The sequence below is a fragment of the Heterocephalus glaber genome, unplaced genomic scaffold (genome assembly GCF_053883595.1).
Source record: "Heterocephalus glaber isolate CG9 unplaced genomic scaffold, H.glaber_assembly_v1.0 deba00001457, whole genome shotgun sequence".
Classification (NCBI taxonomy): Eukaryota; Metazoa; Chordata; class Mammalia; order Rodentia; family Bathyergidae; genus Heterocephalus; species Heterocephalus glaber.
Window position 1 is genome coordinate 18324603 of NW_028258305.1, and position 25929 is coordinate 18350531.

The following is a 25929-nucleotide window of genomic DNA, read 5'->3' on the forward strand; positions in this document are numbered from 1 at the left end:
TCATTTAAAGCTCTGAAATGTTAAATGTTTATTTATGGTAAAATTAACAGAGGCTTTCCCCTCATTGATAGTTCATTCAGTGAATGTCAGGATGATTACATTAATAGTTCTATTCTTGGGGTAGCTTGCCATATTTTTAGTTAGGAATAGCAAACTAATGTCTGGTTTTGAAAGTACTGGCCACACTGGAATCTGAGCTAATTGATGTAATAATACATAAACCTTGAATGTGTATCAGAAAACAGAATCCTCTGTACTAGAAGGAAATCTACTGAGGGGGACCCTTCTGCATTTAGGCACAGCTTTGATTATTCTATGTTTTAGTTTAATTTAGGAGTATTTTGGATCCTAAGTGAGATGAATCCCGCAAATATAAAAATGGGCATGAGGAGGTGGATGCAAGTGATAAACACCAACAGGGAGTAAAGGTCTACAAAATATGTTGCCATAGATAATCATACTTGACCTTTTAAAAAACTTTTTTGGGGAAGGTAGGTTTAAATAAAAATTAAGGTAAAACTAGTTTTACTGTATTTCACATTAAATGTCAGAGAATTATGAAGCAGGCAGATTTCTTTCCATACAACAAGCTGATAAATACTTATTTATTTATAATTCAGAACAAGTGCAAACTTTTAGAAAGAGAACACGATGTCAGTATTCTATGCTTCATCAGTAAGAAATACAGATCATGTTGCTTTCCCTGGTTGGTTATTCCCATTACTCTAGTGATATTGGTGACTGCTTCTCTTAGCAGCTGATCACTGACTTCAGGCAAGTGTTTCTGTTCTAATAGTAATTATGATGCTCAATTACTGGCTGAGAACATTGAGTTCAGAACAGAATGTTACCAGAAACTTACTTTCTTTCCTTTAATAAATTGACTATTGTGTTTTCACTTTCCTTATCACTTTTCTTCATTCTTGGACAAAAACACACACCGTTTTTCATGTGTATGTATACATATATATGTAAGAATATGGGAAATGAATTCTCTTTTTAAGTGATCACCTTTCTATTTCATTATAGGTGGGAAAAGTACATGTGATTCTATGTCCCACCTGAAAGGTGATAGATGTAAGCACTCAGTCACATACATGCATGACATTTCTTTAAAATGCAAAATATTAAAGATCACACTTAACTTTTATGACCCAGATGGAGGAAGACATTTCTAATGAAATTCAAGTAGCCTTTTCTCTGACAACAACAGTATGTAGCCTAAATATAAAATGAAGAATGTGGGCCTTTGGTCTAGCAGCCAAAAGAAAACAAGGCATGCCTAATATAAATCAAGAAACTGCATAGAAGGATTCCTGAAATATAAAAGTACTGGTTTGTATCTTTAATAAGGCTTTGGATTGATTACCCAAAATAGATAGCTATGAAAATATTTCTAACTTGGTTACACAGTCACTCGAGAGCTTGTGTGAACCGCAGACAGCTGTGTGCTGTGCTAAGAGATTCTGAGCTCAGCAGTCAGAGATAGGCTTGGAGATGTGCACAGTGACACCCAGTTATCCGTGCCCTGGTCCTCCAGTACCCAGAGCCGCCACTAGAAATCAGTGGTGCTTCTGCTGTTGGCGAGGTTCCAGGTAACTGCCCTTTCCCCCCTCATACTGAGTCCTTCTCCTTGATGACATCTCTACCTTTAAAATCTCTGTTCACCAAGAATTGGTAGTTTATCTAAGTATTTAAAATCTCAAGCAAATAACCTACAAAAGAATAGAGGACTGTGTATTTAGCTCAGTGGTGCTGCTGCCTGTCTCGAAAGTGCAAGGTCCTGAGTTCGATCCCTGGTACCAAAAAAAAAAAAGAATAATTAGAATACAATTTATTTTTAACTTAACAACTTTCTGTTCAGTTTTTGTAGTAGATTCAGTCATTCTCGTTATTTTAAGAAATCATTCCAGTTCTTAAATTAACCATGTGTCTTATTGCAATTTCGTGTCATTTTTATTTGAGTTGGGGTGTGTTTGTTTTTATATGGAAGGAAAATATGTATTTTATGCAAGTAATTAAAGTTTAATTTCATTGTTGTTTTTAAATTTATTTTTCAGCACTGGTTTGAACCCAAGGCCTTTGCACTGTTAAGCCCTTTTAATTTTTTATTTCGAGGCAGAATCTAGGTTGCTAAGCTGCCCAAGCTTGGGTAGAATTTATACTTTGTCCTCAGCCTTCCAGTGTCACCGTGTTTGACTTCTTACAAATTTTAATTTACAATTTTCAGGGCTACAACAAAGATTAGAAAAGGCCAGGAATCACAAGGCCTAAAGGAGGTTGCAATGAGAAATTTGTGCAAGTTTCTGTCAAGGATATAACTAGAAATCTGAGAGGGAATCCCATCATAGGAAGAGAGATACGGGAAATTTGAAGTCAAGGTAGGAGAAACTAAAGAAGTTATCATAGGTCAGTGCATTACCTCACAATAAATTGCATACTATCTCAGAGAGTCAAGGAATCTTCTTTGGTTCTCTTTGAGGGCTACACTTGCCTTTGAACTGATAATAAGAGAAGGTTGGAAAGGCCTCTGCTTCGATTCCCTGTTGACTAGAAGGAACAGGTTTCTTTTAGGCAAAAGGACACAGTCTAAGAAATCTCATTAAAGTTATGCCCGATTTTCTTTTTATATTACAATAGTCTCTCAAGACATGGTATTTTATTGTGGCTCTAATGAATCTTTGCTAGATCTGACAATATTGTCATCTCACACTGCCAGTCAGCATGACAATAGGACATTTAACAAATGGTAGAACATAAGAATCTTCCAAAATAACACATAAAATCATTTCTTTCAGTTTAGAGAAAAGGGATTGCTGTAAGAGTGCACTGGTAAGATCTAGTAGAGTTATGTTGTATAATGTGAACAAACTTTTCTTCAATGTCATCCTCAAGATACTGGCCTGTGTTCCTATTAATATGGAAATTTTATGGAAATGGAGCATGCTGGGTGCCTCATCTGTCTCCTGGAGTGGTTCCGAGATGACAAAGGTAAAGAGAACTGCTTTAGTCAAGAAGGTCTTTAGAAAGGATGAAATCTCACTCAGCAGCAGCTGTGGATAATGAGCCAGGGCCTCTCTGTCATGCAGAAGGAGGCATTGTGTGAATCCCAGGGAATCAGAGAAGAACACAGAGTTTGAGCCTCACTTCCAAAACCAAAGCTGAAGAAGACTGTGCATCAGAAAACAGGAAGCTGATGAATAGAGTTGTCAGGGAGAGTGCAGAGCTCGGTGTGAATTTGGTGGTGTCAGATGCAGCCCTCCACCTCCTCCAGGGATGCATCTGTTATGCAGAGGGAGAGCTAGGCAGTGCTGATAGATGAAAGGAAGCCTTGAAGACAGGTGGAGCTCATCACAGCAGGAAGCAGAAAGCATCCATTCATTGTGTTCCCTATCACTCTGCCCCAGAATACAGTGCCCAGAAGCCCTCTGCAGGGGCAGTGGAGCAGTCTCCCACTGTGCTTAGGACTCCAGGTCTCCACTAGGCTACCTGGATTGAGGCCCTTGCTCTGTAGATCTTTACACTTTCTTCATCTTTCCTTACCATTGCACAACCTTAATACTTCATGATACCTTCTCATCCAGGCAAGGGAATGATTACCTAACCCCAAAAATCAATATTGAGTGGATCAAATGAGACAAAGTTTGTAATATGTGTAGCGTAAAGGGTGTATGATGAAATTATTAAATATGAACTTAATTTCTAGACTAATGATTTGATTACAAAGCTCCTCCAGTCTCAGAGAATTATGAATTAGAGAACAGAGTTTATGCTAATAATGATATAACTGTTAGAAATTAGAAAATTATAACATAAGAATGCAATTTTGATGCATAGCCATATTTATAGCAGCACAATTTATAATAGCTCGATCTTGGAGACAGCTTATATGTCCATCAACAGATGAATAAATAAGGAAACTGGTATTTATACACAATGGAGTACTATGGTGCCATAAGGAACAATAAATTTCTGGCATTTGTAGGTAAATAGATGCAACTGGAGAGCACAATATTATTAGGTGAAATAAGTTAGACACACGCCCAAATATCACATCATTTTTCTTACATTAGAATCACAAAGAACGAAATAGAAAAAGATAAATAGGGAGAAGTTCAAATATTTCCAAATTACAAATTCCATTGTTTTAAAAATATTTCAATATATATGTTAATTGGTTTCATTTATATTACTAGATTATCTTAGTTCATTGAAAATAATGATTTGTGTTATTTTCTGCTTTTTTTTTTTTTTTTCTTTGTACCTGGGATCAAACTCAGGACCTTGCACTTGAGAGGCAGGCGACGGAACCACTGAGCTAAATCCCCGGCCCCCTGTTTTCTGCTTTTTTATAAGAATCTTTTTGGTTTATATCTTGTACTTTGAGTAACTACTTTGAAAATAATGATATGCAGTATAATAACTATTGTTATTCTTTTTTTGGGGTGTGATACCAGGGATTGAACTCTGGTCTTTGTGCTTGCAAGGCAGGCAGTGGCACCACTGAGCTAGATTCCCAGCCCTATTGTCATTGTCTTAATACCTGATTATAAAATTTTGTTTTTTCATAAAATAAAAAAATTAAAAGAATGCAATTTTAAAAAATTATTTCATATAGAAACAAGTTAGACATCTCTATTAAATTAGAGGGACCATAATGCTCTATCCAGTTTGGAAATGTGTTATATTAGCAGTAAAAGAATGTTATTCTATGTTTGTGTGGGAGGGGTTCACAGTTGCACGTAGCATATTAGATCCTTCTAGAAATGATGGCTAGTAATCATTTCTAACACAGTGTGCCAAATAAAATTATAAACCATGCAATCAAATCTCTTTGGGTCAGAGCAAAGGAGAATTGAGTAAACATACTAGCTTTATAAACTCATGGTTACTCTTATAGTAGACTAGCCCACATTTTAATAAAATACCAGTCCTTTAGTTGATAGGTAGAAATTGTATTACTGGGGGCTGAGAACTGTCTTGGGTAACCAGTGTTGCCCTGAAGAGCAGTACTGTAAGTGTCCAGCTGATCATTTGCTCTGTTTGACAGGCAGACCTTGCCCCATTTAAATACCAGATGATCACTGGTGTCTTAGTTATCTTCCTGCTGCTAAGACAAAATACCCAATACCCACAAGTTAAAAGAGGAAGGATTTATTTTAGCTCACAGTTTGTAGAGGTTTCAGTCTATGGTCAGCTGGCTCCAACGTAGAAAGGTAGGGCAGAGTGGCATGGCAGAGGAGAAAACAGCCCAAGATGTGGAACACAGGTAGCATTGAGCCTCCTTCTTTCTGTCTCTGTATATTCCATCCAGGCAACAAGCCTATTGGTTGGTGCCACTCACACCAGAGTGGGGCTTACCTCTTAAGTAAATCTATTCAACCACACCAAGAACTATGTTAATCCAGTCCTGGGACTGATCCAGGTATCACCCACCCTTAATCCACTATCACACACCCATGATCCAGCCACCTCCCAAAAGCCACACCTATGAGTGCATGAGGCTTTGGGGGGACATCTAGATACAAGCCATAACAACAGGTAATTCCAAAAACTAGTGCATCTGACAAGGACATTCAGTAACAGCAAAATATACTCAAACCAAAAATGTTTTGATATACCAAGTTATACTGATGCCAAAATATAATTTTAAGGAAATATAGAATGGATAAGATAGATAGATAGATAGATAGATAGTTAGAGATTGAGATCAATTGATGGTGATTTTCTGCATTTCCAGAAAAAACAATTTTGCCTGCAATTGAAAGTCAGAAAGATACTTTTTAAACTTTCTGAAGCTCAGAAATGCTTATATAAAGTTAAAGCAGATTGTTAGCTTATTGGCAGTTGATGTTTTAGGATAGGTGGAAATGCTGAGAAGAGTAGGAATCAGTCTTTGAGAAATCATTTGTAGGCCAAATTTTTAGGATCTGCCTTCATAGTGAAAGAACATCATAGGCCATATATGTGTATATGACAAAGAAAAGAATTCTCTGTGCTGAGGATGGCAGTCAGTTTTGAGTCTAGGGAGGTATAATTTGCATTACAATTGTCATTGAGTTGTATATATACACAAGAATTTTAAGGGACAGAGTACTACAGAAACTAGTTCCAACATAGTATGTTTGGACAATTTTCTAAAGATGGAAATAATGGTTCTTGATAAAGTATAACCTTTCCCTAATTTCTAAAAAGATGTTTTATTGATTACTAATAACTGCAATAATTCAGAGATCTGTCAATGGGATGGGGATTGCTGCTCTACTAAATATTCTTCCTTCACCCTGCCCACCTTTTCGTATTTAATGTCTTTTTTCTCCTGATTCATGCAATGAATGCTAGCTTTATTAACTCTGACAGTGGAGCCAATATCTTTTTCACCTATATTACCTTGGTAATAGATTTAATTAAAAATATAAATCTTCTTAGTAGATGGAAGTGCTTAGATCACTTTATAAATGCTTTTATTTTTTCATTATGCTAATCAATATTTTTATTCTTGTATTTGAAAATCCTTATCTAAGTGTTAAAATTTTTTATTTCTCCAAATAGAGTTATTGATCTTTGGGGAATCATATGATCAATTTTTGATAGAGTTCTTGGTAGGAAAAAACAAGTAAAAATCAATTTTAGCTACAGGAAAATGTGTGTGTGTGTGTATGTGTGTGTGTTTGTGTAATGATTCATACTGTTAGTAAAATTGCAGGAGTTAATTTCCAAATTTTTTAAAAGAAGGCATTTATTGATTACCAGCTATGACCCAGGCACTGATATTATAGCATCAGTGAATTGAATCTGTCTTCAAAAATTGTGTATATTGTGATCAAAATCTTGTTTAGAATAAAATGGGAATAGTTTGACATGTGACTTTGTGAGTAGCAGTTTTGTTTTAGGAAAATATTTTAAATGTAATTTAATAAGGTATTATTTCTTTTCAAACATAAGGCACTTTGATGAACGATAACTTTTAAAAGATGTTTTATAATTCTTTGTAAAACTTTTTTTTTTCTGGTATCAGGGATCGAGCTCAGGACCTTGCGCTTGTGAGGCAGGTGGTGGCACCACTGAGCTAAACCCCCAGCCCTTGCTTTATAATTCTTGTTTTGTAAGTTGTTTGTTTTTTGTTTTGTTTTGTTTTTAATTTTCCATAATCTTTTTTTTTTTTTTGGTACCGGGGATTGAACTTGGGTCCTTGCCCTTGCAAGGCAGGCAGTGGAACCACTGAGCTAAATTCCCGGCCATGTAAGTTTTTTAATCTTCTCTGTTTTGATGAACTGTAGAGCTTCCAAACTTCAGTTTACATCTGATCCCTTCTGTGAGTTCCAAAAGCATTTAAAAATGTGTAAACTGTTACTCATTTAGTTCTGCCTTTTTCTAGCCATGTTTTAATATATTTTACATTAGGCAAATGATATTTATGACTATGACATACGAATCCATTGCATTAAAATTCAATATCATTTGTTCATTTTTCTTTAAGTACAAGATCAATTTAACTTATTTAGAATTGACGAAATTTATGTGGGTGTCTGAAACTCCTAATTCAATTAAGAGCTTGAAATGACTACTTTAGAGTTTTATTCAAATCGCGAGTCAAGGTGAAAATGTGTTTATTGATAAAGGGAAGTAATACAATGTCAAGGTGACTTTCATCCTTACCTCATGGAAAACTTTTTGTGTGAACTTGGGAGTATTATTTTTGCCTTTTTATAACTCTGTTTTCTCCACCACAAGATGGAGATAATAATAAGACCTATTTTGTAGGGTTACTGTTAGGAATAAACAAATTAACTAATGTACCACAATTAAAATGATTTTAGCACATTGTAGCTAATTTATTTAAAAATAAATTTAGCACATTATTACCATCATTATTTTTATCTAAATTATTCTTCACAAAAATTTTATGACATAGCTATTATTATTTTCATATTATAGATGAGAAAACAAGCTCAGAGAGCTTGTTTATCTTTATCTTTATCTAATTCAAGGAAGTGTTGAAAAAATGTTGGAAAACATAAGTCATGTGCAGATAATTAGAGTTAAGGGATTACTTGAGCAAGAGAAAACACAGAGTAATCATATTAACACTAACATTTGATAAATACCTAAACAGCTAAGTGACAACAGTAGTAAGTTCATCATGTGAGGAATATGATCCACACCAACTGAAGAATAATAAGCTGAACCCAGGACACCCCATGGCAAAGCTTCTATGATTCTGAGAAGTATTATGCCATTGGTTTATTTGTATCATAAGCAATTAGAAATAAATTCTTTTTTGAAATCAACTCCATGCTCTGTTGTTCTTTAATGAAACTACTAGATAATCCAAACATGGTTAATTCTAAGTTTATATTTGTATTATCTTTAATATTAATGAGGTTTGTCCATGTCTATATGAGATGTGAATTCTGAGGTATTTTTCTGTTTTCTATAAAGAAAGCTTAACAAATGAAGATTAGCTAAAACATTTATCATTCTATACAGATAAGGAAACTAATATGTAATGTTTTTGTTTTTGTTTACATTATTTAGTAGAATAGCCTCAGATTAGCCATTTTAAGAAGTGCATTTCCTATGTGTACCTCCAAGTGATTATGTTTTTTATAAATGCATTTGCCCCTTGTGTTGGAAAAATTAGCCAGTTAACATCATGATAATAGTTGTGATTTTCCGGAAAGGATCTGTGGATCATTTTCTCTGTAATTTATGTGCCATGTCTGGGACTGTTCAGAATGGCTGCAATCAGTGTGGAGATTCTTCCCATGAACTTTGCCTGGAGCTGCCCATCACTGCTTCACTCACATGTGAACCCTGTCCTACCTTTCCCTGCTGTTGATTGCTATTAGTCAAAGTTGTTGGTTTTTGTCTAACTGTTGAGAATTTTGCACTTTTATAAACACTATGATGACCCAAAACATTTTTTTATCTTGGGAAGAAACACAAAATGACAGAATTTTATAACTTAAATAGATATTGGAAGCCATCTGATGACACATTTCATTAGGTTTTTCAGAGGTAAAATGGGAGGCCAATGTCACATAGAGATTGCATTAGAAATCAGACCTTCTCTTCCCATTGCCCTGTAATTCACATACAAAGCGGCCAGTATTAACAGTGACTGAAATCTAAACATGCAGCAGATAATTACTGCTTATCTTGCTAATAAAGGAGATAGTACCAGGAGGTTAGATGCTTTGAGATATTTTTCACTATTTTAGATACATAATAAATATGTTGAGCAAATGAGTGAGTGAGAGAATAGTACCTTGTTACTTCTATACATGTACCCCATTTTCCCCCTACTTGCCCCTACTTACTTACTATTTTAAAATAATATTAGTTGTATTTTATTTGCTCCTTTAGATGTCCAGATAATTTAGTTTTTATATATTATCTGTAAACTCACAATTTTAAACTAGTCCAAAAATTTTTTCACTATATGAAGCCATACGACCTGTGATTAATATATTATGATTAAATGACTAAATGCATTCATCCACTAATATGCATGAGATAGTTCGACTTCATATTAATAGCAAAAACTGAAAATTATTGGAATTATGAATAGTGGATTAAAAATCTCTAATATTAAATCTTAATTTACTGATATTGAGGGTATCAATGTGGAGATAAAAGTTCAGTATTATTTACCCAAATAGTGAAACTGTATCTAAAGTCTCCTCCCCAGAAAGGACTTCAGTGCTTGTGAAATGATTTTCTAGGGAACATATCATCATTTTGTCCTTTGTGGGGAGGATGTAGGCACCTTATATGTGCTGCTTTTAAAACTTTTAATGGTCTTGAATAGGATACTATTAAGACCTTGGAGCAGGCTTATCTTAAATTTAAAATTCTTTGTAGTTTAATTTAGAGACTGACACCTTAGAAATGCTTATGAGTAAACACAACTCTGGATTTTAGTGCAACAAAAGTAAATAAAGATTGTCACAATGAATCTTTTATTTGAATAAATCTGAAACAGTGGGCATCCTACATTCATCTACAACCAGAAAGAAAGCATTAAACAAATGCAAGAACTTGGTTACCTGTCATCTCTTTGCTTTCGTGTCATATTAGTAACCTGGTGATATATTAGCATTGTAGATTATGCTGTTTTTCAGTGTACCCTGGGAAAAAAACAACACATAATGGTTGGTACATAGCAGATTATTCACAGCCCTCTTCAGAAGTAGTCTCCTCTTCCATTGAGCTTGCTGGTGATGTATGCTCAGCCAGTGGGAGACACTCACCCTTACCCAGGCTCTCTGGGTAACTTTATAAATAAGTCTTTCTTTAGTTCTTCAATTCAGACAAGTAGGCCCAGAGGTATTGAAAGTATTCCATACAGATTTTGGCTTTTCTTCTAGACTTGCTGTTTGTTAATAGTCCTGACCTCCCAAATAATAACAATAATTCATATTGTTCTAAAAGACATGGGCATTTTGGCCATAATTAAATGTTGCTTTGGGCAACAATTCTCCAACTGGCAAGGTCTGCACCATCCTTCCCCAGTCCTCCAAGCTTTCATCCACAAACTGGTCAATCACTTCTTCACACCAAATCTCACTTTGCATTTCACCCTGGCAACTATTTCCTCATATTTCTTTCCTGAAGCCTGTCCAATTATTGATCTTGGAGGGTTCTTGCTTTTTTGTCCCTTTCATACTTGCAGAGAATAATACCAAGGCAGAGAAAATAGAAGTGTCACCTTCTTGGTAGGGGAGACTTGTTATGTGGGTTGGAAGCAACCATCCACTGGATGGCAATGCACAGCAAGACGATCTGTTCACTCCCAGAGGTTGCTGCTAGGAGAGCTATTCTAGTTCACTGTCCTCCATGTGTGAAGCTCTTCCACTTACCGGAGAGGACTTGAATTGAGGCAGGTGGTGAAATACTGTGCAGAAATTCAGGATGAGAAGATTTATTAAAGTGAGGCCTTTGGAGCTCATGAGGCCCTCTGTGGAAATAAATCTTAATCATTTAAGAATTTTATCTTTCTCAATTTGGAGAAATTTCAAATTAATACTCTTTGTTGTTGTGAAGCATTTGCTAACAATTTTAAGTTTCTAAATAAAATGTATTGAATTTTTCTCACTACAAAAGAAAAATATCCACTGTAGAAAATATTAAAAAGCAAAAGGTAGAAGAGATGATTACTCTACCATTTACATAACTATTATTCACATTTATTGAAATACTACTTCTTCACATTTAAAAAAAATGAAATTATATTGCTTGTGTTTTATAGCTTGCTTGTCCACTTAAGAATGTACATATCAAAAATATTCCAACATGATTAGATACTCTTCTGCAGTGTGATTTTTTCATAGTTACATAGTATCCCATCATGTACATGGACTGTAATTAACCTGACCAATATCTTGCTATTCATTTGGTCAATGGTGGCGAACCTGTGGCACACATACTGCCGTGGGCATGCAAAGCCCTCTCTGTCAGCACATGAGCCAAGTCACCCTAGACCTTCCAAGTGGGCAGCTGAAATATTTTCCAAATCTAAAAATGTATTTAGAAAATCCTATTTTTGCAGACCATCCTACAAGCCATTAGGAAATCTACAAGTAATTTTCTGGCATTGAGCAGCTGCAAAGGAGAATTTTAGTAAGGGATTTTTATAGTTCCATAAGATGGAGACAACACTATATTTTCTTACTTCTCCAGATAAACCCATATTTGAAGAACTTGATCTTTCCTGCATACACTGGTTAGATTTTGGAAGTTTGGAACTGGAGCTACTGGAATTTCAAGAAAGCTCTATTTGGAAAGATAAATTCTATGACCTGCATGCAACACTTGAGAAAATAGAGAAGATAAAATATAAAGGGATGGGCCGGGGATTTAGCTCAGTGGTTTCACCGCCTGCAGCGCAACTGCAAGGACCTGAGTTCGATCCCCGGTACCAAAAAAAAAAAAAAAGGTATAAAGGGATGACAAAGGACAGCACAGTTGGTAGTTCTGAAAATGAAATCCTTAATTGTAAAATTCTCTGCCAAATAATTTTAAGTCAATGAAAGAATTTGTGATTGCTTTTCTTATTTTGTTTGCATCATCTTCTACTCTAGAGCGGCTGTTTTCAGCTTTGAATTCTATCAAATCTAATACAAGAAACAGACTTATCAGATGACCCAAGTGCTGCATGTGGTGCTCTCAACTAATACAGTATGACCCAAGATTTGACAAAGTATCAACATCCATACAACAGCAAAGATTACATTAGTTGTGCAAGAGCATGCCAAATGCAAACTTTTACCTTACAATCAAAAGCCGTTGGTATCATTGAAAGCTCTGTTATTGTATTTTTCTTTTAAGCCCAAAGATGTTAATATATGAGGGGTTTTTTTTTGTTTGTTTGTTTTTTTGTTTTTTTTTTTGTAAACTAAAACCTCGGTATTCAGGTTTAATTGCAGTGTTGGGACTTTGCAATAATTGGGTTTGGGGTGCAGTTTGTGCACTTGGTCTCTAAAAGGTTCATGGACTCTGATTTATGTTGATTCCAATTTGCCATGGTATTACTTCTTCCTTCACGATCTCTCTGTACTCTGCTCATACTTCTAAACAGGAGACTGCAATGTGCTGTGGTTAGCCGTACATGTATTTGCTACCTTCTTTTGCTGTAAAGAAGTTCAGCTTTGGGATTCTTTATTTTAAATCGTTTTGCCACCAGCATTTTTTCCAGAGCAACACAGTAAATGATAGCCATTTTACTCAAATTATATGCATAAGCCAATGAATCAGGCTTGATATAAACATAGATTCAACAAGTTCTGTTGACAAAAGATGGATGGTGTCTTTTTATGGGATGCTTTATTGACTTGAAACTATATCCTTTACATCATGACCACCATTCTCTCATAGAGCAGTAGAGAGCTGGAGACAATGCAGAGAGAAAATTCAGACGGCTGCCTCATTTCAACAGGGGGCATTTCTTGAGACCACACTGTAGCAATTACAGTTTAACTCTGGTAGATAAAGTTTAATGTGTGTTTAATGTTAGCTCTACTACTCTCTAGAGGCATAGCTTTGGGTAAATACCTAAACCTCGTGTCCTGTTTCAGTTTTCTCTGTCCATGAAATGTGAGTAAAAATATCTACTTAAGGATTACTAGGAAAAAAAAGCTTAGTTTTTTTAAAGTAAAAAAAAGTGTGAAAAACACAACAAAATTTCTTGGTAAATGAGGTAGTAAGTATGATCTTATAACTTTTCCTTTTACTTAAATCCTGTGGACACTGAGGACTCATTCCATTTCAAAAAAAAAAAAAAAAAAATGACTTGGTTTCCTTAAGCTTAATCCCCCATGTAGTCCTCAGTGGTTTGGCAGAGGCAAAGGAGAATGCATTATGTGCAAGAGAAATGAGGTCGCTCTTGCTTTCTTATTTCTTTTCTCTAAATAGCTATAAATACAAAAGCAGTTACTGCATGTCAGAGGAACTTGAATACTATATATTTGTAGTAATAAAGTACAAGGGATGTATTTCTGAAATGCATGCGTTAGGATTCTGTTCTTAGCTCTTATACTTTCTAGAGTCCTTTATAATTTAGAGCTAATTTCATAAAAGGATAGATGTATAAAAGAATGTTGTAGATTATCTACCCTGTTGAGCTAAAAGTTCACAGTTTTTAGCCCAAAGGAGATTGAGAGGTCCTCTGGGCACCCCACACTGGATAGGGAATTTGAGGTGTACGTTGAGAGAGCAGATGTGGGAAATGCCCTTGGAAGCTCAGCTGTCCACTCCTGCTGAGTCATCTAGTGGCCATACTGGGGCCACAGTATCCAAGTGCAGGGCTATTTTTATAGAATTAAACCTCGTGAGTGCTCTTGAAATAAATTTATAGGGGTACAAAAATGGACAAGGAGAGATTTCTGACCCTAGGAACTGAAAAAAGAGTCTTTGTTGTCAGGTTCCAGACTGGCATTGAATTGTCAGTCTCACCAGCTGCAGTCAGATGAAGGCATTGAACTGCATCCAGGAGTGACCATCAGACCATTCATCTAATTGGTTGGTTCAGGTTTCAGTGATGGGATGTGAGAAGGCAAGCAGGAAGGAGGGAGTGCTAACTGGCACCCTGGTATTTCCTCCTTGTTCTAACATTTCTCCAAACCTTAATTATCGTTATGTATTCAGAGACTTGACAGCAGGATCAGAGAAACAGTCTGAGGAAGTGTCTTTGTGACTTTGGTCATGCAGGCGACTATAAAATGTGTGGTGTATACATTCAAAAGAGTGTACTGTGGTTAGGCGTGGATATTCTGTCCCCTGGAGAACTCTTGAGTACTGTAAAGAAATAGCAGCCCTTTCCTACAGGTAGGAATGTGGCTGTCCAGATCAGAGCTGCTTCTTGTTCCGGTCTCCATAGCATCCATGCAGCATAACCATAGCCGGGGCAGCTGTTGGGAGTGAGCAGCCCCTTAGGTCCCAGAGCTGTTTTGTTTGCTTACAGATGGGTAGAAACAGGCAAATGGTGAAAATTAGCTGGAAGATTGCAGCTCACCCTAATGTACAGTTTGGAATGGAAAGAGGAGCAATACGAGAAAAGATACTAGGGACTGGCTTTACATAAATCCTGCTCTATTTAATCTGTGGGAGTTCCTTGAAATAAAGTTTTCTATTATAATTTGTCCAAGGGCTCATAATATAGATTTAAAAGAAAAAAAATTAAAACAGACATTATGTATGTGTGTGTCAGTTATATTTAAAATGTGTCCTCTGATCAAAACATCAGATCACATGCTGAACGGATTTATAGCAAGGTCATATGTCAGACATCCAGGCCTTATCTGCAGGCTGAAAACTTGATAAAGAAATTTATGTTAACACTTTTATAATTGGCTCTTTAAAATATGTGCATGTATTTATACAGAAGTCTGGGGTCAAGTTTGAGCCTGGCTGGTGGCTCCTCTCAGCCTTTCCTCTTCTGTTGTTCCAGGCATTTCTCTTGGGTTGATGGGGAGACCTCAGAGAACCACTGAATGAGCAAGGAGCTGGGACATGGAAAATGTTTTAAAAAATCCAAGTTGGCCTAGGGAAGGGTTTCGAGATTACAGTTTATAACTTGAAATTTCAGTTGTTATGTAACTTCTCTGAAACCTCCATGCTAATAGTCAAAATCAAATAAACCAAATAAAATTTGTTTTAAATAAGATAACTCCTTTTGAAAATAGAAATCCTTTTTTTCATTTTTTTGTTTTTGCTTTAACAAGCTGATTATACTGATGAAGCAGTATTCTTTCCCCCCACATTCCATCTTTTACAAAGATTCACAGTTATGCTAAAATACTTAACGAACAGAGAGTAATGACAGTTAAAGGATAGAGTCAACTCTACAAGAGTAAAACACAACTATAATAGCTGAGGGATTAAAATTACCAGTCTCCTGCCTTATACTGACAAGGGTTCAAGTCTCTGATGCTTTAGATATCTTTCAATGCATTCACGATGGAAGAAGTTGTAGGATTTTGTAGCCTTTGCAATGTATCATAAAGTGGATAAAAATGGTCTGTTTTGTATGATAAATTTAAAGAAAGAAAGAAAAGAGGGAGAAGAAGAGGGAGGGAGGAAAGGAAGAACATAAATGCCAATGGCTTTTGTTAGGTTCATGAGCTATTTCCCATACTTCCTTCACTTAGAATTGTTCTTTCTCTCTCAACACACACACCACACACACGAACACCCATGCATTTATCTTCATACACATGTGCAGCACTTGACCTTTAAAAGCTTTTGAGCTTGAAACCCTTGCTAAAAGGCTTTATTTTCCTTACATTGTATTGCAATTACTGAGGGTCCTTTGTTATTGTCCTTGTCAAATTCTGAATTAAAACACTTTGTGAACTTCAGCATACTAGTTAAAATTTTGTCCCTGATTTCCTCATAAACATATACATTATTAAGTATTTTTTGGTATTGCAATAAAACCAAAAAATGCTTTCTCTTTGGATTTTCAAAAGCAGAATTACTTCATATTCAATAATCTGAGAACATTCCCTTCCCTCACTTCTTCCCAGCAGTGGTATTGTTTGTGTCAATCCATAGCCAACTTTATTCATGGATGGAGCAAAGCAAAATTTGGGAGGTGCCCTATACACATACGGAAAAGATTTGTAGAACCAAAATATACTTTGTTATTACTGGTTCTCAGGAAATTTTTAAGGTAAACATTTCTGAAAGAAGATAAACTTCCACAAGGGTCTTTTTTGGCCCTGAGATTGTACATATAAAGATCTGGCTGGCTGGGGATGGAGCTCAGTGATAGAATGCTTGCCTAGCAACTGTGAAGCCTTGGGTTCAACACCCAGTACTTGAAAAAGAAAATTGTAATAGGGGTGTGGGATAGTAAATGCCAAATGAGTGGCCCCAGAAAAAATGCTTTAGAACAATGGGGTTAGAAAAGAGACCAGTAAAGATAGAGCCTAATGACCAAAGGGCATGAGCTGTGCCTTAAAGGATGGAGAAGGGAGAGTGTATCATAAAGATGTAAGAAGTCAGTATGGCATGTGGACTGAACAAAGTTTAAGCATACAGGCACACACAAGACAGGAAACAATGAGACCACATACAGTGAATATAATGGGAATTTAGTATGGGGAATATTAAAATTCCTGGGAAATTAGGTTGAAGACATAAACTTGCAAGAGGTATATAATATCCAAAAATAGAAAGCGTGTTTATAAACCCTCCATATCCATTTAATAATAATAATGATAATTAGTTCAAAGCAATTTTTAGTTGGCCAATCCTTTTGTATCCAATTTCTTATTTGATCTATGTAACAACTCTGTGAGAAATATTCATCTTTTAATCACATAAGGAAAATTGAAGGTCAAGTGGTTGAAGCTTACCCAGTGACACAAAAGTAGAAAATGTCTGAATAGACAGTGAATACAGAATTGAGTCTAAATCTCATGTTCACTTCACCATGCCTCCTCACCTGTCATGAGCTGCCAGCAGGTTAATTATTCCATGACTAAAAACTGATGCTATTTCCTGTATAGTATTAAGAAATAAATTCATATCTGGCTAGAAAATACCATTTGAATGGATGGAGGTAGGATCAACCTTTGAATAGAAGAGATTTTTGAATGTATATTCTCTGCATTTTTAAAATAGAATAATGTTTTTATGCTCATGATTCTGCTACTTTTATCAATAAATAATCCATGTATAGATTTTAACCTAAATTTCTTGGAAATGTTACAAGTTACTTTTCTTTGTCATTATAGCATTAAGATTAAATAGCACATAACTTTTTCCAATTAATTTCATGTTCCTTTATTCTACTGTACAGTTATTTTTATAATGTAGACAGACCTATTTAACAGATTTGTGAAAGCAAACAGTTAGAATAATCTGTCCATTATTCTGCTCATATTGATGATGGAGCCCAATATCTTGACTCTCACACAGGTTAACAGCTGTCAATTCCAGTCTGCTTCCCAGGATACTCATAACAGTTGGAACATGGTAATAGAATTTAGTGTATCTCATAAGGTATGAGAATATCTATTGGAAATTTAGTACATTTGGATTCTTGCTGGAAACTTGCTCTTTCTAACTGAGCCAATGCATTTTACTCACTGAACATGGTCCTAGAGAATGGATCAATTAACACCTATTTTTAGCTGATGCAACTATATATATGCACAACCACACTTACCTTGGCTAATGATTGATGCAAAGAGGAAGCTACTTATTATTTTAAAGATGAACAGTAAAGAAGAAAAATAGTCATGACCCAGATGTTGAGCAAGCACCAACCTAGCTTCTAAGCGCTAGAGTTAAGAAAGGGTTACTTTCTTGGGCAGCCATGCTGACAAGAGACAAATTTCCTATATCATATTACAGTGACATCTGAATTATGGCTTTCTTCTCTCCTCCCTCTGGCCATATGTGAAAGGTTTCATTTGGCCTCTTGCAATTTCTGGGAGGATTAAAGTAAAAATTGTATAGCCAAGGGACCTGTCATAGGCAATAGAATAGAGTTAGTTAGTCTTGACTGAAGTTAATTTGGCCACTGGATCTGGTGACAGGCAGTGGTGTGGAAGACAGATGGCACTTCACACTATTCTTTATCAACTATCTTGTCACCTTCTCTCATATTTTAATAATTTGCTCCTAATTTTTCAGGTAAAAGCTAGGTACCTAATTGTTAGATATTAGCATAGATGTTGGTCCCTTTGATATTTATGTGGGGAATAATTGAAATTTAGCAACATTTTGGTTTACTATATATTTAGGTTATAATAAAAATAAGAAAATCATATTATATTACAGTTCTGTTACACTGTCTCCATGAAGGACATGATTTTAGCTTAATAAAAAACTCATTTACTTAGAGATTGCTCCTTAGTAGACCAGGCATCTTTTAAAATTTCATGAGATATTACATGTTTTGGCAAATACCTTTATTAATTAGTGATAAAATAATTTCTCACTGCATTTCTTTGTGAAGTTTTATTAGACACGCACATAACACACATAGGCACATGCACGCGCACACACACACACACACACACACACACCTCTAACCACTCACTCCTCACATATTAAATGAACATGAGGAGACATTACAATGTGTGTCTAAAAGAGACAAGATAATGTGATTTTCTCCACAGTCTGTGCTGACTTTAATTCAGGACCAACTCAGTCACCCACAGCCAGACTGTCTTGAGCACCTTGTATGTGGGGCTTCTGCCAGCTCAGGGCTCTGTGGAATCCACAAAATGCTGTTGTTAAAAGGCCTCTGGTAACCTGCTGCTACTCTTTGTACAGATATTACATTACAAGATTGTTTCCAAGTGGATATAGGGTTAATTTTGCAATAGTGAGTATATAATGTTGTAAATTTTTTTTTTTTTTTGGTACCGGGGATCGAACTTGGGTCCTTGCGCTTGCGCAGCAGGTGGCGAAACCACTGAGCTAAATCCCCGGCCCCAAATTTAATATATGTGTGAATTTAATATATGTGACTATCAGATATTCAAGCACGAAAATCAAGAAGCTACAATTTTACACTGGGAAAAGAAATGCGTAAAAAATACCTTCATAGAATAAAATGTTTAACAACGTGATTGGAAAGTAATTTGTTTGTGATAACGTATCTTCCTAGAGAAAAACATGTTAAGGTGTTTCAGTTAGATGCCCTATGATGTCACTTTTGCTGGCTGGTAGGCTGGCTTCCTGGGAAGAAGAATCCACTCATGAGGTTATGCAGGGACATGAAACCACCAGGCTCACAGGGCAAGGAAAAGGCTCAAATAAATTCTGAGTGTGAGAGCTAAAGGGTTTACATGATGATGTCTCCAATTAAGGAACAAAGAGAGAAACCTGTTGTGATTTTTGTTATTAAGAGACAAAGATATCATCTATTTTGTGTGATATATCAGTGTTGTTAGGGAATCAAATGGGATAATGCATCTAAAACCCCTTTGAAAAGTGTGAAAAGCTATGTAAAGACACAGCGCCTGGTTTGGCCTACATTAAACCAAGATCTTTGATTAGCTGTGAAATTGACTAAAAATTGGTAACTAAGAGTATCCATCACCATCAAACATTCACAAAGCAAAGTTTGATGGAAGTAATGATTTTGTTTTCAAAATTTGATGAACTTGAGAATTTCTTTTTAAATTAAATTTATAGTTGAAAGTTTTAAAAAAGTAGTAATTAAATGTATTGCTTTAGTCTATAGAACTGTACCAGTGAAAATTAAAGGAACATCTTTGAAATCTGAGTGATACCTTGGATTTGGGACCTGATGTCCATAATTTACTTTGGGATCTCTGGCCAGTTAAACTCTGAAAATATGGAAAAGAATTAATAACATTCAATACATTATATTTTTGTAAAGATCAAGTTATTTGATAGAATATTTGGTATTTAGCATGCATCTGGAAATAAGTATGCAGAATAATCTAGTTTCTTTTTTCTACTATTAATAATGTACTTCAGTGTCTTAGTCTGGTTTGTATGGCTATAAAAAAATACCACCGATTGTGATTATAAAGAATAGAAATTTATTATTCACTCTTCTGGAGACTGAGAAGTCCAGGATCAAGGAACTGACATCTGGTGCTGCAGGCTCACAAAAGGAAACAGGCTGGATGTTGTATCTTCATGTAGCTGAAAGCAGGAGACAGTCCATTCCAATACACCCTTATTAATCCATCCATGAAGCAAAACCCTCTTGACTAAAACACTTCCATTAGGCCCTGCTTCCCAATGCTGGTGCTTTTGGGGAACGAGATTCTTACCACACATTTTGGGGACACACTCAGACCATAACAATCAGTGTTGCTCAAAATGCAGTCCTTTAGGCTGGATGTGGTGGTACACACCTGTAATCCCAGCACTCCGGAGGCTGAGGCAAGGAGGATCAAGGCCAACCTGGGCTACATAGTAGGACCCTGTCTCAAAAAAACAAAAACAAAACAGTATCTGAAGCATCCATACAGCAGTGACACAGAGGAACAGAAGTGCAGATTCTTGACATCTGTGTCACACTTTCTGGGGGTGGGAACTGGGAATGTGTTTTTCGTTAAACATTCTAGCCAAAGCTTTTTCTCACCAAAGGCAACAACTATTGATTTAGGTGGAACCTTGAAATAGAAGCTAGTCTTTGTCCAGGATTATTGAATATGCACACAGGAGTATTGTTTTAAGCTGAAGTAGGCCATTAAATAAGGGGAGTTTCTATTATATATTAGTTTCTTTGTTTTGATGTCATTTGCCTCATTATCTCAACATCTAAAAGGATCACTAAATATTCTCTTAGTAGGTGGTTTCCAAGGTTTTACTACACCTGATTATAATTTAATGTGTTAGTTTTGCTTGCAGTCAGAAAGGAAGTTAATACACTATCAAGGCATATTAAATTGGACATATCAAATACTTTGTTTTAAAAAGTCAAAAACCAAAACTAGCTTTGGCCGAATAAAAATTTGCTCTTTCCTTGCCAGCAGAGACACAAATATAAAAATTCAGGCTAGATGCTTACCAGCTCAGTCCAATATGTCCACTCAACAACATGAAATCAGAGGTACATGTTTAGTGCATGAAAACTAAAGGTGAATTTTATTTTTACTACTTATCAATGTTTATTCATAACTTTTAAAAGATGAGAAAAGTATATAAAGGCTATATAAAATGTCAATTTGACATTAATTTAAATGCCTGAAGCTTATCCAAAGAATAAGCTGTTATTGAAATCATGGGGTACATTAATGATATCTAATAAGTTGTTGAAAGTATAGAAAAAACAAAGCAAGAATAATGTTCATTTCTATTTTTTTCTTTTCTCATAATTTTTCCTTTCCCTCCTTTCCGTACAAGCACCCAATGATAAATGTAAATGTATTGTTTACCTAAAATGTACCATAAAAGAGTTTAAGGAAAAAAAAAAGAATAATGTTCATAAGGAGCTTTTTGTGTGGTGTGGCTGGCATGTGTGTTGTGGAGAGGTGCCTCATGGGAGAAGGACGGGTGTATATTTATAGCAACAGGAATTGAACCATTCTCTGTAGTGGTCCAGAGTTAATACACTACATGAACAATATGTGAGTTTCTAAATTTCTTCCCTTTTGCAGCATGCTAAAATATCAAGGCCCTTAACCAGTTATGAGGGAATACTTATTATCTGTTCAAGAGGTTCTTTCCTGATATGTAGTTGGCAGGTGAATTACCATTAGTGACAATACAAGTTTACAGCTCCTTACAGTCTGTTTATCCACAATGTAAAAAGAACCCTTCCTTGCCTGCTTTCCCAGTTTTCACCAGTCTTTCTTTATATAGGAGGGACTTGTTTCATTATGGCGTGGGCTCTGATGGATGACTTGTAGTCAGTAATTCTGGTGCCCCTAGATATTTCCTCATCCATTGACCTAGAAAGTATGGTCTTATATTTATCAACACAAACTCTATTCACTGGAATAAGATTGCTAGGAACTAGTCCAGCAAGAAGCCTCCATTCCAGCAGAGTTCTTGGTGCTCTTGTGACTCGGGAAATTTCCTGATCTGGCAAGTGGTTGCCTCTTCTAAGAATGTTTGAATAATTTAGTATAAGCCAAAGTTCTAAAACCTTGGACTTGAGTCAATGGTTAGTTCATTCTTTCACATGGAATAACAGACTTTACCCACTGGGTCAAAAAGTCTGCCATTATCAATTCAAAATGTAGTCCCAGGAAAGAGAAGATGTAGAGCATTTTCTCATGTCTCTCAGTTTTCTTGACTTATTCCTGCAGGTCATAGTTAAGGTGACCAAATCCCTGTTCGTGCCTGCTATTCTCTGGGTACTTATAAATGCTGCCCCATTTCTAAAATGACACCTTCTCTAGAGGGTCCCACTTGGGATGGTAAGCAGAACACCCCTTTGTAAGTCATTTCATCATGAGTCACTCTTAAGTCACTTCCTAATAAGTCTTAGTTCATAAGTCTCTTCTTTTGGAAAGTCTTACTTGATGCTTTGTAATAGAATACATTATCCTGTTGTAATCTCCTGGCACACTGAGTGTTCCTTTTCACTTTAACTATCAGAGTTGTGGGTAATATTGGTTACCATATGCTTTATGTATTTTTTTCTTGGTAGCATGTAATTCTCATAAGGACAGAAAATGTGTCGCTCAATGTGGCACCTTGATACCTAGTAAGCATATAACAGTAACAGATGTTCAGTGAATATTTGTTGAAAAATGGATGTGTATATCGCATGCCATTCATCAATGCCAAGCCTGTTCATCAACAGGGGAACCCACAGAAAGAACTGATGCCAGCTGAAGGTGTTGTGAGGAGGGCCCCACACTGCCCTCAGCTCTCTCAAAGGCTTCTTGAAAGGCTGGCTCAGGAGGGATCGAGAGCAGAGGACAAACCTTCTTAGAAACCAGCAAGGAGTCTAACGTCTGTAGGGGGATTTCTCTTTTAGTGAAAGACAGTGTTCACAGACAGAGGCCTGTTTATGATTCCAGAGAGACTGCCTAGCTTTGGACTCAGGCTAGAGTAATCTATGGTTTCTTCTATCTAACCAAGGATCTCTACACTGGCTTAACTTGAGCAGTACTATTGAAGAAAAAGTGATGAGAAGGTGGAGATAAATGAGGAATGGAGAATGTAAGCTCTCACCTCTTGTCTTATGTAATGGAGCTGACCCTGGGAGGGGTACTATGCCTATGGAAAGATGAGTGCTTCCCCTGTGTAATTTATGTTGTTTTTTTTTTAGTACCGGGGATCGAACTCAGGACCTTGCGCTTTCGAGGCAGGCATCGGAACTACTGAGCTAAATCCCCGGCCCCTCCCCTGTGTAATTTATGTATCCTGTCTGTTATTTAGAACTGCCTCTTCAGGTCATGAAACTGCCCTTAAACCACAAGGTTTCTCATTTACCAAGTGCTTCAATCTTTTATCCTGGCTGCAAAGGTCTGGCAGGGAAACCTCAACCTTTTCCCCAGTAACTGCAACCAAACAATCTTATCACAAAGAAAATGAATGGGAAAATAAGAAATGCCAAGCTTGCCACACAGAACTGATATAATTCCAACCAAATGCTGATAAAATTGACATTTAGTTAGCATGTGCGTTTCTTCAGTTGCTTTTTTTGTAATTTTTTTAAAAATCGGGTTAAAACTGTTTGTGAACGAGCAGTACCTGTTTATCAATTCACTGAATGCCTGAGAAAGCTAGATTAGGAATCATTATATGAGAAAATATGAATTTTTTTCAAATCTACTTTTTTTTTTTTACTCAGTTTCATTTATATTAGTTCAAATCTGCAGAGTGCTGGCCAACCTAGGAACACTTGCCCTCATAATTTTCTTAGGTTAGTCCTAAAACACTGAATATTCCCTTGTTATATTAGTCAAAGATGAATAAGTTGCTTCTATACAACACCTGAAATCTTTATGAAAAACAAAATGTTCAGTTAGAAATCTGTACTTTTAGAAATAAGATACACACTAATGTTAGAAAATAGTAACATTGGGCCAGGGATTATGCAACTATAACTGGTTATTGAGATTTAAATGTGAGCAATGTTTAGTAATTGCATAAAATTGATAAGATTTTCCAGGATCTAAAATCCAAATGATGGGATACTTTATCTCTAGGCAAAGAAGGAGAGGGAACGTTTCCCAACTAGATTCTCTTCTGTATGAGTACCCGGAGTTCATTGCCACGAGCTTCTTCCAGATCGATCCGGATCCCATTGTTCTAAATGAATGATGCTGTCAAGGTTTCTGAAGGCCAGGAGTTCTGTTGCCAGGTCTGGATATAATGAAAATGCCCTAGCAGCTTCCCAGTCTTCATCAGGGCAGAGGGAGGGATTAAATTTGAGCTTGAATTTTGAAATGATAAAAAGCTGTTTGACTGCATTTTCAATATGTTTATCAGAAGAAAGCTGAAAATACAGGATAACTCCTGCAAGACATTTGGAAGTTGAAATGGGTATCCAACCGTCTGAAAGGAATCTGCTGCTGTTGAACGTTACTCATGTTCCTACTGCCAAGAACCAGCACTGCATTTTTCTCCCAGAATTATTTTTAACTAGCTCGGAAGTCATCCAGGTTTGACTCTCCAAAAGCAATTTTGTAAATGTGAGAGGGGGTATCTGGGTTCTGGTTCAGAAGACAAGTGCACATGGATGTTTTTTGTTCGGCTGAGAAAACCCACAGGATGGCCATCACTTATTCTGAAGTAGAACAGCTTAAGTGCAAAATGCAGTTTCTCTGAAGGTGATGACAGCCAGCAAGACAGATCAAAGTTAAGCCAAACTAATACATACCCATTTTCCTTTTTCCTTCCTTAGAAAATATTCACACAATAAAGTGAAAGATTTATGACCAGAAACATTAGAGGCACCTGCATATCCCCAACAGAAATCCATTTCCATTTTAACCTAACCCAAACATAAGCAAGTTCACTTCAAGTTTGCCATGAAATAAATTGGCTACTAATACTTCAGTGTGGTTCACATTTTACAAAACCAGGAAAAGAAAGATGCTGTACATTAACCAATGAAAAAAAAATGAGGGGAAATGGGAAATATTTCAAATGGCCCTTTGCTTCTTAGTAAAATGACTAATATGTCATTTATGCCTTTTTAATTTGACAACACTGGAATTGTCCTCTTATCAGGTTTAAAGATGAACTGGACATTAAAGCATTCCTATTTAACAATAACATATTGATTTGATGTGAAATTTACATGTTTGACTAAATGTAGTGAAATACAGAAATATCAAAATGGATTATATATTAATAAAGTTTTCGTTTTGTCACATACCATAGCTACTATAAAGTTTATTGTCTATGGAAATTGCTTTCAAAATCAATGTTGAACTCAAGTAAACTTTTCTGAGGAGTCTTTTACCAATGGAGGAATCTCTGTTTCTTCATTTGCTCTCAAGATTGTGCTATCAGTTAACTAAGATCATTTGCTAAGGTAAAAGTCTCTCTCAAATTAACAGTATTTGGAACCCCTTGGATAAATATGCCAGAATATGTCTCATGCATCATGTGATTATCCCCTTACCAATCTTCATAAACTCTTACTAGGCTGTGAATAGGTAACTCAGAAGGTAGATACATTAACAGGTACCCTAGAAATAGTGTACTGTTTTGTTACTTAAGCCATGGAAATGTGTTTTCAGGATTTACAACAGAATGAAAAAGACAGGGTCATAGTTCTCCAGAAATAGCTTCATGTGCAGGCCTCAAGAAAGATGGTGGTAGAAACTGACATGGGGTTTAGCACCCAGAAGTTGACTGGGGTCCCCAGCAGTGTCCAGGGATCATGGTCTCAGCACTCTGCCACTCATTGACCTCATGACCCAATTCATCTCTGCTATAAATGATTTTCCTGCTTTTTCTTTATTACTAAAAGACTCTCATTAGAATTTGTACGATTCTGATATGCTTAGTTTATTA

At 36.1% G+C, this 25929-nt stretch overlaps 1 protein-coding gene and 1 long non-coding RNA gene across 48 annotated transcripts in view; one reads left to right on the top strand and one right to left on the bottom strand.

The window, feature by feature from the left end:
* Positions 1-25929, top strand: part of Nrxn1 (neurexin 1) — a 1121547-nt gene that overhangs the window by 301808 nt on the left and 793810 nt on the right. The window lies entirely within an intron of this gene.
* LOC147826972 (uncharacterized) overlaps positions 19768-25929 on the bottom strand; it is a 116401-nt gene continuing 110239 nt past the window's right edge. Inside the window, exons 3-4 of the long non-coding RNA XR_015452984.1 lie at positions 20271-20423; positions 19768-20139 (exon numbers count right to left, since the gene is read on the bottom strand). This is a non-coding gene — a long non-coding RNA (uncharacterized LOC147826972). The remainder of the gene's footprint in view (positions 20140-20270; positions 20424-25929) is intronic.